This window comes from Phyllobates terribilis, unplaced genomic scaffold, assembly GCF_046119375.1.
Source record: "Phyllobates terribilis strain yellow unplaced genomic scaffold, ASM4611937v1 Scaffold_779__1_contigs__length_684578, whole genome shotgun sequence".
NCBI classification, from domain to species: Eukaryota; Metazoa; Chordata; class Amphibia; order Anura; family Dendrobatidae; genus Phyllobates; species Phyllobates terribilis.
This window is the reverse complement of record NW_027363539.1, coordinates 454,847-467,460: the sequence shown is the minus strand read 5'-3', so window position 1 is coordinate 467,460 and position 12,614 is coordinate 454,847. Positions and strand designations below refer to the sequence as shown.

Here is a 12,614-nt window from a genome sequence, read left to right as displayed (position 1 = left end):
GGGGTGAAGGTGCTGTGTTTAAAGAGGTGGAGTTATGCAGATCTAAAACGCGTGGATTGCAGCAGCAGCAAGCCGAAAAGTGCAGGCATGTAAGGGATCTAGAGGTTGACAACATGTCTTCTTAACGGGAGTCCAGGAGCTCATCTCCACAAATGGACTTTTCAGGATCCTTGGGTGGCTCCGTAGTTTGAAACCAATTCTGGTTATCGCTTCTCGGCCTTTTGGCTAAGATCAAGTGCAGTGATCTAGCGGTTGCTGCCTTGGTCTTGACTGGGAGGTGCTTGGGGTGCCCGGCTCCTTGGCCTGGGGGGATCGCTACACTCATCGGTGGAGCTAAACCCCCCTGCTGCTATTAGGGAGTCGGATTAGTCCCTGGGCAACGAGAGGCGATCACCTTGTCACCACACATAGCTGTGGGGGGCAACTGTCGCCACACATAGCTGTGGTGGCAACATTTGGAGGATTAAAAGGAAAAACGGAAGGAAAACGGATTGTTGAGATGGAGTTTTGGAAAAAGAAGAGATGCTTACGTTTTTTTGTGAAACGGGAGACGGAAGAAACTTTTTTGGAAGAAAAATGGATTCTGGAAATTTTGAGGAAACATGAAGTTTTGGAGAAGGATATCTACTGTATGCAAGAAATAAAGCAAGGTAAAGTTTGTGATGTGACTCTAGTTTCTGAGGAAAAGTGCATTCATTTTTTCAAATGCTGGAGTGAAGAGGATTCTGGGAAAATTGGAGTAAGTGCATCATTCATGGGGAAACCGAAGAGTGTGATAATTTACATGGACAATCCGTTTGTGGAAATAGAGGAGATAATGGTTTTTTTGGAATCTAAATGTAAGATGGTAAAGTTTCAGAAATTATACAGGAACAAAGTTGGTATTTGGAACGGAAAGAGACGTTTTTTGGTGTGGACAACAGGAGAAGAAAATTTGCATAATGGGAGGATTATGGTAAACGGGAGTTCTGGGTATTGTTACATGGAAAGCAGCAAAGGAACTTTTGAAAAGAACTTTGGAGGACAAAAGGAAGATATTGGTGATAAAATGAAGAAGGAAGTTGATGCGATAATTATAGAGGAGAATAAGCAGGGAAAAGAAGTTGAAAGTTTAAAGGTGAAGAAAAAGGTAACGGTACAGGAAAATTGTGGATCAAGGAAAGTATCTGGTGAAAAGAAAGAAGTAAAAGAGGAAAAGGGTAAAGTTTTGGAGAAGGTGGTGACTTTCAGAGATGATGAGGAAGAGTATGATTGGGAACAGATGCGGTTAGAGCATGAGGAGGAAGAAAAGAAGTTAAGGGGTTTTGTTGGGAGGAAAGTAAAAGGGAAAAAGGGGATATTTAGTTTGGGAAACCGGGTGAAGTAATGTCAGTTGTGATTTGTTTGGAAACTGTTGAAACTGTAAAGGAATTGTTATGTTTAACTTTATATATATTAATTCAAATGAAAAAATATAAATATAATATCTAAACACGATGATGGAACTAAAATCTTGAGTTTAGTGATATATGATTTAAGATTATAAAACTTAATTTCTGAGTGTTTGGAAAAAAAAAAAAAAAAAAAAATCTGTTCTTATCAGTTTAATATCTGATACGTCCCCTATCTGGGGACCATATATTAAATGGATTTTTAGAACAGGGAGATGGAAAAAGAGCTTGCTCTGTCCACTCCACGCATTGACCTCGTATTGCAGTATCTCCAGGACCGGTGCACCCCTTCTTTAATGCAGTTTCTAAAATCAGAAAGAATTGAATTCAATGTTTTTTGTTCATTTTGCTTGTTTGTCGGATTTTGGGATGGACTCTTTGGCTTTGCTTTTCTTCTCCTCATTGGATTTTTCATGTTCAAAGTTGCAGAAGCCAGATTACAAGCTCATTTTGGTTCAACTTCAGCAACTGTGCATTGCATTGCCATGTAATGTGATGCAATGCTATCTTTCTAGCTCTCCCTTTTTACTTCCTTTTGGATAAACAGACATATTAGGCAAGCATTTTGGAGCTTTCACCTAAATAACTACAGGTGGTGAGATAAGCTGCACAATATAATTGACCTTTCAGTATATTGTTGCACACACACCATCTATTTAGCAAATGCCCTTGTTATCAACAGCAGCCTTTTAAACTCACCTGAGCTAACAGGTATGTGCGCTGGTTACTCTGCTGCGCTTAAAATTTCTTTTTTGGTTTGCTACAATGCCTTTTCTGAAACGTTGTCTCCTTCTGCTGGAACACTGACTTCTTTCATTTAATGCCTGCAGACTATAAAAGAGAACCCAACCCAAAAAGTTTGGTTGATTAGTCTGTGGCATTCTGTTAAACTGTTGCTTATGGCGGTCTCTGTGAGCTTCTCAGCGACATTCAGCCAGCCAGGTATCCTGCCTGCAGTAGATGGAATGTGGCAATGGAACGCTGGCTGCGCGTGTCATAATAGGCTCTGAGCCTTTATATACCTGTGCACAGCAGCAGCCACCTTCAGTCTGCTGCTGGACAGCCAGCAGCAGCAGCAGCAGGAGAGGTATGTAATCAGGAGCCCTCCTGCTAAGGGTAGACAGCTGCTCGTTCCACCCCACCCCCCGCCTTAATTGGTTCTCCTCCCTTCCAACGGTGTTGAGGCGGGTGGGAACAGCAGGGGGTGAAGGTGCTGTGTTTAAAGAGGTGGAGTTATGCAGATCTAAAATGCGTGGATTGCAGCAGCAGCAAGCCGAAAAGTGCAGGCATGTAAGGGATCTAGAGGTTGACAACATGTCTTCTTAACGGGAGTCCAGGAGCTCATCTCCACAAATGGACTTTTCAGGATCCTTGGGTGGCTCCGTAGTTTGAAACCAATTCTGGTTATCGCTTCTCGGCCTTTTGGCTAAGATCAAGTGTAGTATCTGTTCTTATCAGTTTAATATCTGATACGTCCCCTATCTGGGGACCATATATTAAATGGATTTTTAGAACAGGGAGATGGAAAAAGAGCTTGCTCTGTCCACTCCACGCATTGACCTGGTATTGCAGTATCTCCAGGACCGGTGCACCCCTTCTTTAATGCAGTTTCTAAAATCAGAAAGAATTGAATTCAATGTTTTTTGTTCATTTTGCTTGTTTGTCGGATTTTGGGATGGACTCTTTGGCTTTTCTTTTCTTCTCCTCATTGGATTTTTCATGTTCAAAGTTGCAGAAGCCAGATTACAAGCTCATTTTGGTTCAACTTCAGCAACTGTGCATTGCATTGCCATGTAATGTGATGCAATGCTATCTTTCTAGCTCTCCCTTTTTACTTCCATTTGGATAAACAGACATATTAGGCAAGCATTTTGGAGCTTTCACCTAAATAACTACAGGTGGTGAGATAAGCTGCACAATATAATTGACCTTTCAGTATATTGTTGCACACACACCATCTATTTAGCAAATGCCCTTGTTATCAACAGCAGCCTTTTAAACTCACCTGAGCTAACAGGTATGTGCGCTGGTTACTCTGCTGCGCTTAAAATTTCTTTTTTGGTTTGCTACAATGCCTTTTCTGAAACGTTGTCTCCTTCTGCTGGAACACTGACTTCTTTCATTTAATGCCTGCAGACTATAAAAGAGAACCCAACCCAAAAAGTTTGGTTGATTAGTCTGTGGCATTCTGTTAAACTGTTGCTTATGGCGGTCTCTGTGAGCTTCTCAGCGACATTCAGCCAGCCAGGTATCCTGCCTGCAGTAGATGGAATGTGGCAATGGAACGCTGGCTGCGCGTGTCATAATAGGCTCTGAGCCTTTATATACCTGTGCACAGCAGCAGCCACCTTCAGTCTGCTGCTGGACAGCCAGCAGCAGCAGCAGCAGGAGAGGTATGTAATCAGGAGCCCTCCTGCTAAGGGTAGACAGCTGCTCGTTCCACCCCACCCCCCGCCTTAATTGGTTCTCCTCCCTTCCAACGGTGTTGAGGCGGGTGGGAACAGCAGGGGGTGAAGGTGCTGTGTTTAAAGAGGTGGAGTTATGCAGATCTAAAACGCGTGGATTGCAGCAGCAGCAAGCCGAAAAGTGCAGGCATGTAAGGGATCTAGAGGTTGACAACATGTCTTCTTAACGGGAGTCCAGGAGCTCATCTCCACAAATGGACTTTTCAGGATCCTTGGGTGGCTCCGTAGTTTGAAACCAATTCTGGTTATCGCTTCTCGGCCTTTTGGCTAAGATCAAGTGCAGTGATCTAGCGGTTGCTGCCTTGGTCTTGACTGGGAGGTGCTTGGGGTGCCCGGCTCCTTGGCCTGGGGGGATCGCTACACTCATCGGTGGAGCTAAACCCCCCTGCTGCTATTAGGGAGTCGGATTAGTCCCTGGGCAACGAGAGGCGATCACCTTGTCACCACACATAGCTGTGGGGGGCAACTGTCGCCACACATAGCTGTGGTGGCAACATTTGGAGGATTAAAAGGAAAAACGGAAGGAAAACGGATTGTTGAGATGGAGTTTTGGAAAAAGAAGAGATGCTTACGTTTTTTTGTGAAACGGGAGACGGAAGAAACTTTTTTGGAAGAAAAATGGATTCTGGAAATTTTGAGGAAACATGAAGTTTTGGAGAAGGATATCTACTGTATGCAAGAAATAAAGCAAGGTAAAGTTTGTGATGTGACTCTAGTTTCTGAGGAAAAGTGCATTCATTTTTTCAAATGCTGGAGTGAAGAGGATTCTGGGAAAATTGGAGTAAGTGCATCATTCATGGGGAAACCGAAGAGTGTGATAATTTACATGGACAATCCGTTTGTGGAAATAGAGGAGATAATGGTTTTTTTGGAATCTAAATGTAAGATGGTAAAGTTTCAGAAATTATACAGGAACAAAGTTGGTATTTGGAACGGAAATAGACGTTTTTTGGTGTGGACAACAGGAGAAGAAAATTTGCATAATGGGAGGATTATGGTAAACGGGAGTTCTGGGTATTGTTACATGGAAAGCAGCAAAGGAACTTTTGAAAAGAACTTTGGAGGACAAAAGGAAGATATTGGTGATAAAATGAAGAAGGAAGTTGATGCGATAATTATAGAGGAGAATAAGCAGGGAAAAGAAGTTGAAAGTTTAAAGGTGAAGAAAAAGGTAACGGTACAGGAAAATTGTGGATCAAGGAAAGTATCTGGTGAAAAGAAAGAAGTAAAAGAGGAAAAGGGTAAAGTTTTGGAGAAGGTGGTGACTTTCAGAGATGATGAGGAAGAGTATGATTGGGAACAGATGCGGTTAGAGCATGAGGAGGAAGAAAAGAAGTTAAGGGGTTTTGTTGGGAGGAAAGTAAAAGGGAAAAAGGGGATATTTAGTTTGGGAAACCGGGTGAAGTAATGTCAGTTGTGATTTGTTTGGAAACTGTTGAAACTGTAAAGGAATTGTTATGTTTAACTTTATATATATTAATTCAAATGAAAAAATATAAATATAATATCTAAACACGATGATGGAACTAAAATCTTGAGTTTAGTGATATATGATTTAAGATTATAAAACTTAATTTCTGAGTGTTTGGAAAAAAAAAAAAAAAAAAAATCTGTTCTTATCAGTTTAATATCTGATACGTCCCCTATCTGGGGACCATATATTAAATGGATTTTTAGAACAGGGAGATGGAAAAAGAGCTTGCTCTGTCCACTCCACGCATTGACCTGGTATTGCAGTATCTCCAGGACCGGTGCACCCCTTCTTTAATGCAGTTTCTAAAATCAGAAAGAATTGAATTCAATGTTTTTTGTTCATTTTGCTTGTTTGTCGGATTTTGGGATGGACTCTTTGGCTTTGCTTTTCTTCTCCTCATTGGATTTTTCATGTTCAAAGTTGCAGAAGCCAGATTACAAGCTCATTTTGGTTCAACTTCAGCAACTGTGCATTGCATTGCCATGTAATGTGATGCAATGCTATCTTTCTAGCTCTCCCTTTTTACTTCCTTTTGGATAAACAGACATATTAGGCAAGCATTTTGGAGCTTTCACCTAAATAACTACAGGTGGTGAGATAAGCTGCACAATATAATTGACCTTTCAGTATATTGTTGCACACACACCATCTATTTAGCAAATGCCCTTGTTATCAACAGCAGCCTTTTAAACTCACCTGAGCTAACAGGTATGTGCGCTGGTTACTCTGCTGCGCTTAAAATTTCTTTTTTGGTTTGCTACAATGCCTTTTCTGAAACGTTGTCTCCTTCTGCTGGAACACTGACTTCTTTCATTTAATGCCTGCAGACTATAAAAGAGAACCCAACCCAAAAAGTTTGGTTGATTAGTCTGTGGCATTCTGTTAAACTGTTGCTTATGGCGGTCTCTGTGAGCTTCTCAGCGACATTCAGCCAGCCAGGTATCCTGCCTGCAGTAGATGGAATGTGGCAATGGAACGCTGGCTGCGCGTGTCATAATAGGCTCTGAGCCTTTATATACCTGTGCACAGCAGCAGCCACCTTCAGTCTGCTGCTGGACAGCCAGCAGCAGCAGCAGCAGGAGAGGTATGTAATCAGGAGCCCTCCTGCTAAGGGTAGACAGCTGCTCGTTCCACCCCACCCCCCGCCTTAATTGGTTCTCCTCCCTTCCAACGGTGTTGAGGCGGGTGGGAACAGCAGGGGGTGAAGGTGCTGTGTTTAAAGAGGTGGAGTTATGCAGATCTAAAACGCGTGGATTGCAGCAGCAGCAAGCCGAAAAGTGCAGGCATGTAAGGGATCTAGAGGTTGACAACATGTCTTCTTAACGGGAGTCCAGGAGCTCATCTCCACAAATGGACTTTTCAGGATCCTTGGGTGGCTCCGTAGTTTGAAACCAATTCTGGTTATCGCTTCTCGGCCTTTTGGCTAAGATCAAGTGTAGTATCTGTTCTTATCAGTTTAATATCTGATACGTCCCCTATCTGGGGACCATATATTAAATGGATTTTTAGAACAGGGAGATGGAAAAAGAGCTTGCTCTGTCCACTCCACGCATTGACCTGGTATTGCAGTATCTCCAGGACCGGTGCACCCCTTCTTTAATGCAGTTTCTAAAATCAGAAAGAATTGAATTCAATGTTTTTTGTTCATTTTGCTTGTTTGTCGGATTTTGGGATGGACTCTTTGGCTTTGCTTTTCTTCTCCTCATTGGATTTTTCATGTTCAAAGTTGCAGAAGCCAGATTACAAGCTCATTTTGGTTCAACTTCAGCAACTGTGCATTGCATTGCCATGTAATGTGATGCAATGCTATCTTTCTAGCTCTCCCTTTTTACTTCCTTTTGGATAAACAGACATATTAGGCAAGCATTTTGGAGCTTTCACCTAAATAACTACAGGTGGTGAGATAAGCTGCACAATATAATTGACCTTTCAGTATATTGTTGCACACACACCATCTATTTAGCAAATGCCCTTGTTATCAACAGCAGCCTTTTAAACTCACCTGAGCTAACAGGTATGTGCGCTGGTTACTCTGCTGCGCTTAAAATTTCTTTTTTGGTTTGCTACAATGCCTTTTCTGAAACGTTGTCTCCTTCTGCTGGAACACTGACTTCTTTCATTTAATGCCTGCAGACTATAAAAGAGAACCCAACCCAAAAAGTTTGGTTGATTAGTCTGTGGCATTCTGTTAAACTGTTGCTTATGGCGGTCTCTGTGAGCTTCTCAGCGACATTCAGCCAGCCAGGTATCCTGCCTGCAGTAGATGGAATGTGGCAATGGAACGCTGGCTGCGCGTGTCATAATAGGCTCTGAGCCTTTATATACCTGTGCACAGCAGCAGCCACCTTCAGTCTGCTGCTGGACAGCCAGCAGCAGCAGCAGCAGGAGAGGTATGTAATCAGGAGCCCTCCTCCTAAGGGTAGACAGCTGCTCGTTCCACCCCACCCCCCGCCTTAATTGGTTCTCCTCCCTTCCAACGGTGTTGAGGCGGGTGGGAACAGCAGGGGGTGAAGGTGCTGTGTTTAAAGAGGTGGAGTTACGCAGATCTAAAACGCGTGGATTGCAGCAGCAGCAAGCCGAAAAGTGCAGGCATGTAAGGGATCTAGAGGTTGACAACATGTCTTCTTAACGGGAGTCCAGGAGCTCATCTCCACAAATGGACTTTTCAGGATCCTTGGGTGGCTCCGTAGTTTGAAACCAATTCTGGTTATCGCTTCTCGGCCTTTTGGCTAAGATCAAGTGTAGTATCTGTTCTTATCAGTTTAATATCTGATACGTCCCCTATCTGGGGACCATATATTAAATGGATTTTTAGAACAGGGAGATGGAAAAAGAGCTTGCTCTGTCCACTCCACGCATTGACCTGGTATTGCAGTATCTCCAGGACCGGTGCACCCCTTCTTTAATGCAGTTTCTAAAATCAGAAAGAATTGAATTCAATGTTTTTTGTTCATTTTGCTTGTTTGTCGGATTTTGGGATGGACTCTTTGGCTTTGCTTTTGTTTTCCTCATTGGATTTTTCATGTTCAAAGTTGCAGAAGCCAGATTACAAGCTCATTTTGGTTCAACTTCAGCAACTGTGCATTGCATTGCCATGTAATGTGATGCAATGCTATCTTTCTAGCTCTCCCTTTTTACTTCCTTTTGGATAAACAGACATATTAGGCAAGCATTTTGGAGCTTTCACCTAAATAACTACAGGTGGTGAGATAAGCTGCACAATATAATTGACCTTTCAGTATATTGTTGCACACACACCATCTATTTAGCAAATGCCCTTGTTATCAACAGCAGCCTTTTAAACTCACCTGAGCTAACAGGTATGTGCGCTGGTTACTCTGCTGCGCTTAAAATTTCTTTTTTGGTTTGCTACAATGCCTTTTCTGAAACGTTGTCTCTTCTGCTGGAACACTGACTTCTTTCATTTAATGCCTGCAGACTATAAAAGAGAACCCAACCCAAAAAGTTTGGTTGATTAGTCTGTGGCATTCTGTTAAACTGTTGCTTATGGCGGTCTCTGTGAGCTTCTCAGCGACATTCAGCCAGCCAGGTATCCTGCCTGCAGTAGATGGAATGTGGCAATGGAACGCTGGCTGCGCGTGTCATAATAGGCTCTGAGCCTTTATATACCTGTGCACAGCAGCAGCCACCTTCAGTCTGCTGCTGGACAGCCAGCAGCAGCAGCAGCAGGAGAGGTATGTAATCAGGAGCCCTCCTGCTAAGGGTAGACAGCTGCTCGTTCCACCCCACCCCCCGCCTTAATTGGTTCTCCTCCCTTCCAACGGTGTTGAGGCGGGTGGGAACAGCAGGGGGTGAAGGTGCTGTGTTTAAAGAGGTGGAGTTATGCAGATCTAAAACGCGTGGATTGCAGCAGCAGCAAGCCGAAAATTGCAGGCATGTAAGGGATCTAGAGGTTGACAACATGTCTTCTTAACGGGAGTCCAGGAGCTCATCTCCACAAATGGACTTTTCAGGATCCTTGGGTGGCTCCGTAGTTTGAAACCAATTCTGGTTATCGCTTCTCGGCCTTTTGGCTAAGATCAAGTGTAGTATCTGTTCTTATCAGTTTAATATCTGATACGTCCCCTATCTGGGGACCATATATTAAATGGATTTTTAGAACAGGGAGATGGAAAAAGAGCTTGCTCTGTCCACTCCACGCATTGACCTGGTATTGCAGTATCTCCAGGACCGGTGCACCCCTTCTTTAATGCAGTTTCTAAAATCAGAAAGAATTGAATTCAATGTTTTTTGTTCATTTTGCTTGTTTGTCGGATTTTGGGATGGACTCTTTGGCTTTGCTTTTCTTCTCCTCATTGGATTTTTCATGTTCAAAGTTGCAGAAGCCAGATTACAAGCTCATTTTGGTTCAACTTCAGCAACTGTGCATTGCATTGCCATGTAATGTGATGCAATGCTATCTTTCTAGCTCTCCCTTTTTACTTCCTTTTGGATAAACAGACATATTAGGCAAGCATTTTGGAGCTTTCACCTAAATAACTACAGGTGGTGAGATAAGCTGCACAATATAATTGACTTTTCAGTATATTGTTGCACACACACCATCTATTTAGCAAATGCCCTTGTTATCAACAGCAGCCTTTTAAACTCACCTGAGCTAACAGGTATGTGCGCTGGTTACTCTGCTGCGCTTAAAATTTCTTTTTTGGTTTGCTACAATGCCTTTTCTGAAACGTTGTCTCCTTCTGCTGGAACACTGACTTCTTTCATTTAATGCCTGCAGACTATAAAAGAGAACCCAACCCAAAAAGTTTGGTTGATTAGTCTGTGGCATTCTGTTAAACTGTTGCTTATGGCGGTCTCTGTGAGCTTCTCAGCGACATTCAGCCAGCCAGGTATCCTGCCTGCAGTAGATGGAATGTGGCAATGGAACGCTGGCTGCGCGTTTCATAATAGGCTCTGAGCCTTTATATACCTGTGCACAGCAGCAGCCACCTTCAGTCTGCTGCTGGACAGCCAGCAGCAGCAGCAGCAGGAGAGGTATGTAATCAGGAGCCCTCCTGCTAAGGGTAGACAGCTGCTCGTTCCACCCCACCCCCCGCCTTAATTGGTTCTCCTCCCTTCCAACGGTGTTGAGGCGGGTGGGAACAGCAGGGGGTGAAGGTGCTGTGTTTAAAGAGGTGGAGTTATGCAGATCTAAAACGCGTGGATTGCAGCAGCAGCAAGCCGAAAAGTGCAGGCATGTAAGGGATCTAGAGGTTGACAACATGTCTTCTTAACGGGAGTCCAGGAGCTCATCTCCACAAATGGACTTTTCAGGATCCTTGGGTGGCTCCGTAGTTTGAAACCAATTCTGGTTATCGCTTCTCGGCCTTTTGGCTAAGATCAAGTGCAGTGATCTAGCGGTTTCTGCCTTGGTCTTGGCTGGGAGGCGCTTGGGGTACCCGACTCCTTGGCCTGGGGGGATCGCTACACTTATCGGTGGAGCTAAACCCCCCTGCTGCTATTAGGGAGTCGGATTAGTCCCTGGGCAACGAGAGGCGATCACCTTGTCACCACACATAGCTGTGGGGGGCAACTGTCGCCACACATAGCTGTGGTGGCAACATTTGGAGGATTAAAAGGAAAAAACGGAAGGAAAACGGATCGTTGAGATGGAGTTTTGGAAAAAGAAGAGATGCTTACATTTTTTTGTGAAACGGGAGACGGAAGAAACTTTTTTGGAAGAAAAATGGATTCTGGAAATTTTGAGGAAATATGAAGTTTTGGAGAAGGATATCTACTGTATGCAAGAAATAAAGAAAGGTAAAGTTTGTGATGTGATTCTAGTTTCTGAGGAAAAGTGCATTCATTTTTTCAAAGGCTGGAGTGAAGAGGATTCTGGGAAAATTGGAGTAAGTGCATCATTCATGGGGAAACCGAAGAGTGTGATAATTTACATGGACAATCCGTTTGTGGAAATAGAGGAGATAATGGTTTTTTTGGAATCTAAATGTAAGATGGTAAAGTTTCAGAAATTATACAGGAACAAAGTTGGTATTTGGAACGGAAAGAGACGTTTTTTGGTGTGGACAACAGGAGAAGAAAATTTGCATAATGGGAGGATTATGTTAAACGGGAGTTCTGGGTATTGTTACATGGAAAGCAGCAAAGGAACTTTTGAAAAGAACTTTGGAGGACAAAAGGAAGATATTGGTGATAAAATGAAGAAGGAAGTTGATGCGATAATTATAGAGGAGAATAAGCAGGGAAAAGAAGTTGAAAGTTTAAAGGTGAAATTGAAGAAAAAGGTAACGGTACAGGAAAATTGTGGATCAAGGAAAGTATCTGGTGAAAAGAAAGAAGTAAAAGAGGAAAAGGGTAAAGTTTTGGAGAAGGTGGTGACTTTCAGAGATGATGAGGAAGAGTATGATTGGGAACAGATGCGGTTAGAGCATGAGGAGGAAGAAAAGAAGTTAAGGGGTTTTGTTGGGAGGAAAGTAAAAGAGAAAAAGGGGATATTTAGTTTGGGAAACCGGGTGAAGTAATGTCAGTTGTGATTTGTTTGGAAACTGTTGAAACTGCAAAGGAATTGTTATGTTTAACTTTATATATATTAATTCAAATTAAAAAATATAAATATAATATCTAAACACGATGATGGAACTAAAATCTTGAGTTTGGTGATATATGATTTAAGATTATAAAACTTAATTTCTGAGTGTTTGGAACAAAAAAAAAAAAAAAAAAAAAATCTGTTCTTATCAGTTTAATATCTGATACGTCCCCTATCTGGGGACCATATATTAAATGGATTTTTAGAACAGGGAGATGGAAAAAGAGCTTGCTCTGTCCACTCCACGCATTGACCTGGTATTGCAGTATCTCCAGGACCGGTGCACCCCTTCTTTAATGCAGTTTCTAAAATCAGAAAGAATTGAATTCAATGTTTTTTGTTCATTTTGCTTGTTTGTCGGATTTTGGGATGGACTCTTTGGCTTTGCTTTTCTTCTCCTCATTGGATTTTTCATGTTCAAAGTTGCAGAAGCCAGATTACAAGCTCATTTTGGTTCAACTTCAGCAACTGTGCATTGCATTGCCATGTAATGTGATGCAATGCTATCTTTCTAGCTCTCCCTTTTTACTTCCTTTTGGATAAACAGACATATTAGGCAAGCATTTTGGAGCTTTCACCTAAATAACTACAGGTGGTGAGATAAGCTGCACAATATAATTGACCTTTCAGTATATTGTTGCACACACACCATCTATTTAGCAAATGCCCTTGTTATCAACAGCAGCCTT

At 42.5% G+C, this 12,614-nt stretch overlaps 7 non-coding genes across 7 annotated transcripts; all 7 read left to right on the top strand.

Moving 5' to 3' along the window:
* Positions 1-1,528: 1,528 nt before the first annotated feature.
* On the top strand, positions 1,529-1,721 carry LOC141239947 (U2 spliceosomal RNA). Its single transcript, XR_012305286.1, has one exon. It is a non-coding gene; the product is annotated as a U2 spliceosomal RNA (small nuclear RNA).
* A 1,115-nt stretch (positions 1,722-2,836) lies between these two features.
* LOC141239710 (U2 spliceosomal RNA) lies at positions 2,837-3,027 on the top strand. Its single transcript, XR_012305063.1, has one exon. It is a non-coding gene; the product is annotated as a U2 spliceosomal RNA (small nuclear RNA).
* A 2,438-nt stretch (positions 3,028-5,465) lies between these two features.
* LOC141239923 (U2 spliceosomal RNA) lies at positions 5,466-5,657 on the top strand. The gene has a single exon (XR_012305267.1). It is a non-coding gene; the product is annotated as a U2 spliceosomal RNA (small nuclear RNA).
* A 1,115-nt stretch (positions 5,658-6,772) lies between these two features.
* LOC141239709 (U2 spliceosomal RNA) lies at positions 6,773-6,963 on the top strand. Its single transcript, XR_012305062.1, has one exon. It is a non-coding gene; the product is annotated as a U2 spliceosomal RNA (small nuclear RNA).
* A 1,115-nt stretch (positions 6,964-8,078) lies between these two features.
* LOC141239708 (U2 spliceosomal RNA) lies at positions 8,079-8,269 on the top strand. Its single transcript, XR_012305061.1, has one exon. It is a non-coding gene; the product is annotated as a U2 spliceosomal RNA (small nuclear RNA).
* Positions 8,270-9,383: 1,114 nt separating this feature from the next.
* On the top strand, positions 9,384-9,574 carry LOC141239707 (U2 spliceosomal RNA). Its single transcript, XR_012305060.1, has one exon. It is a non-coding gene; the product is annotated as a U2 spliceosomal RNA (small nuclear RNA).
* A 2,443-nt stretch (positions 9,575-12,017) lies between these two features.
* On the top strand, positions 12,018-12,216 carry LOC141239925 (U2 spliceosomal RNA). The gene has a single exon (XR_012305269.1). It is a non-coding gene; the product is annotated as a U2 spliceosomal RNA (small nuclear RNA).
* Positions 12,217-12,614: the final 398 nt, after the last annotated feature.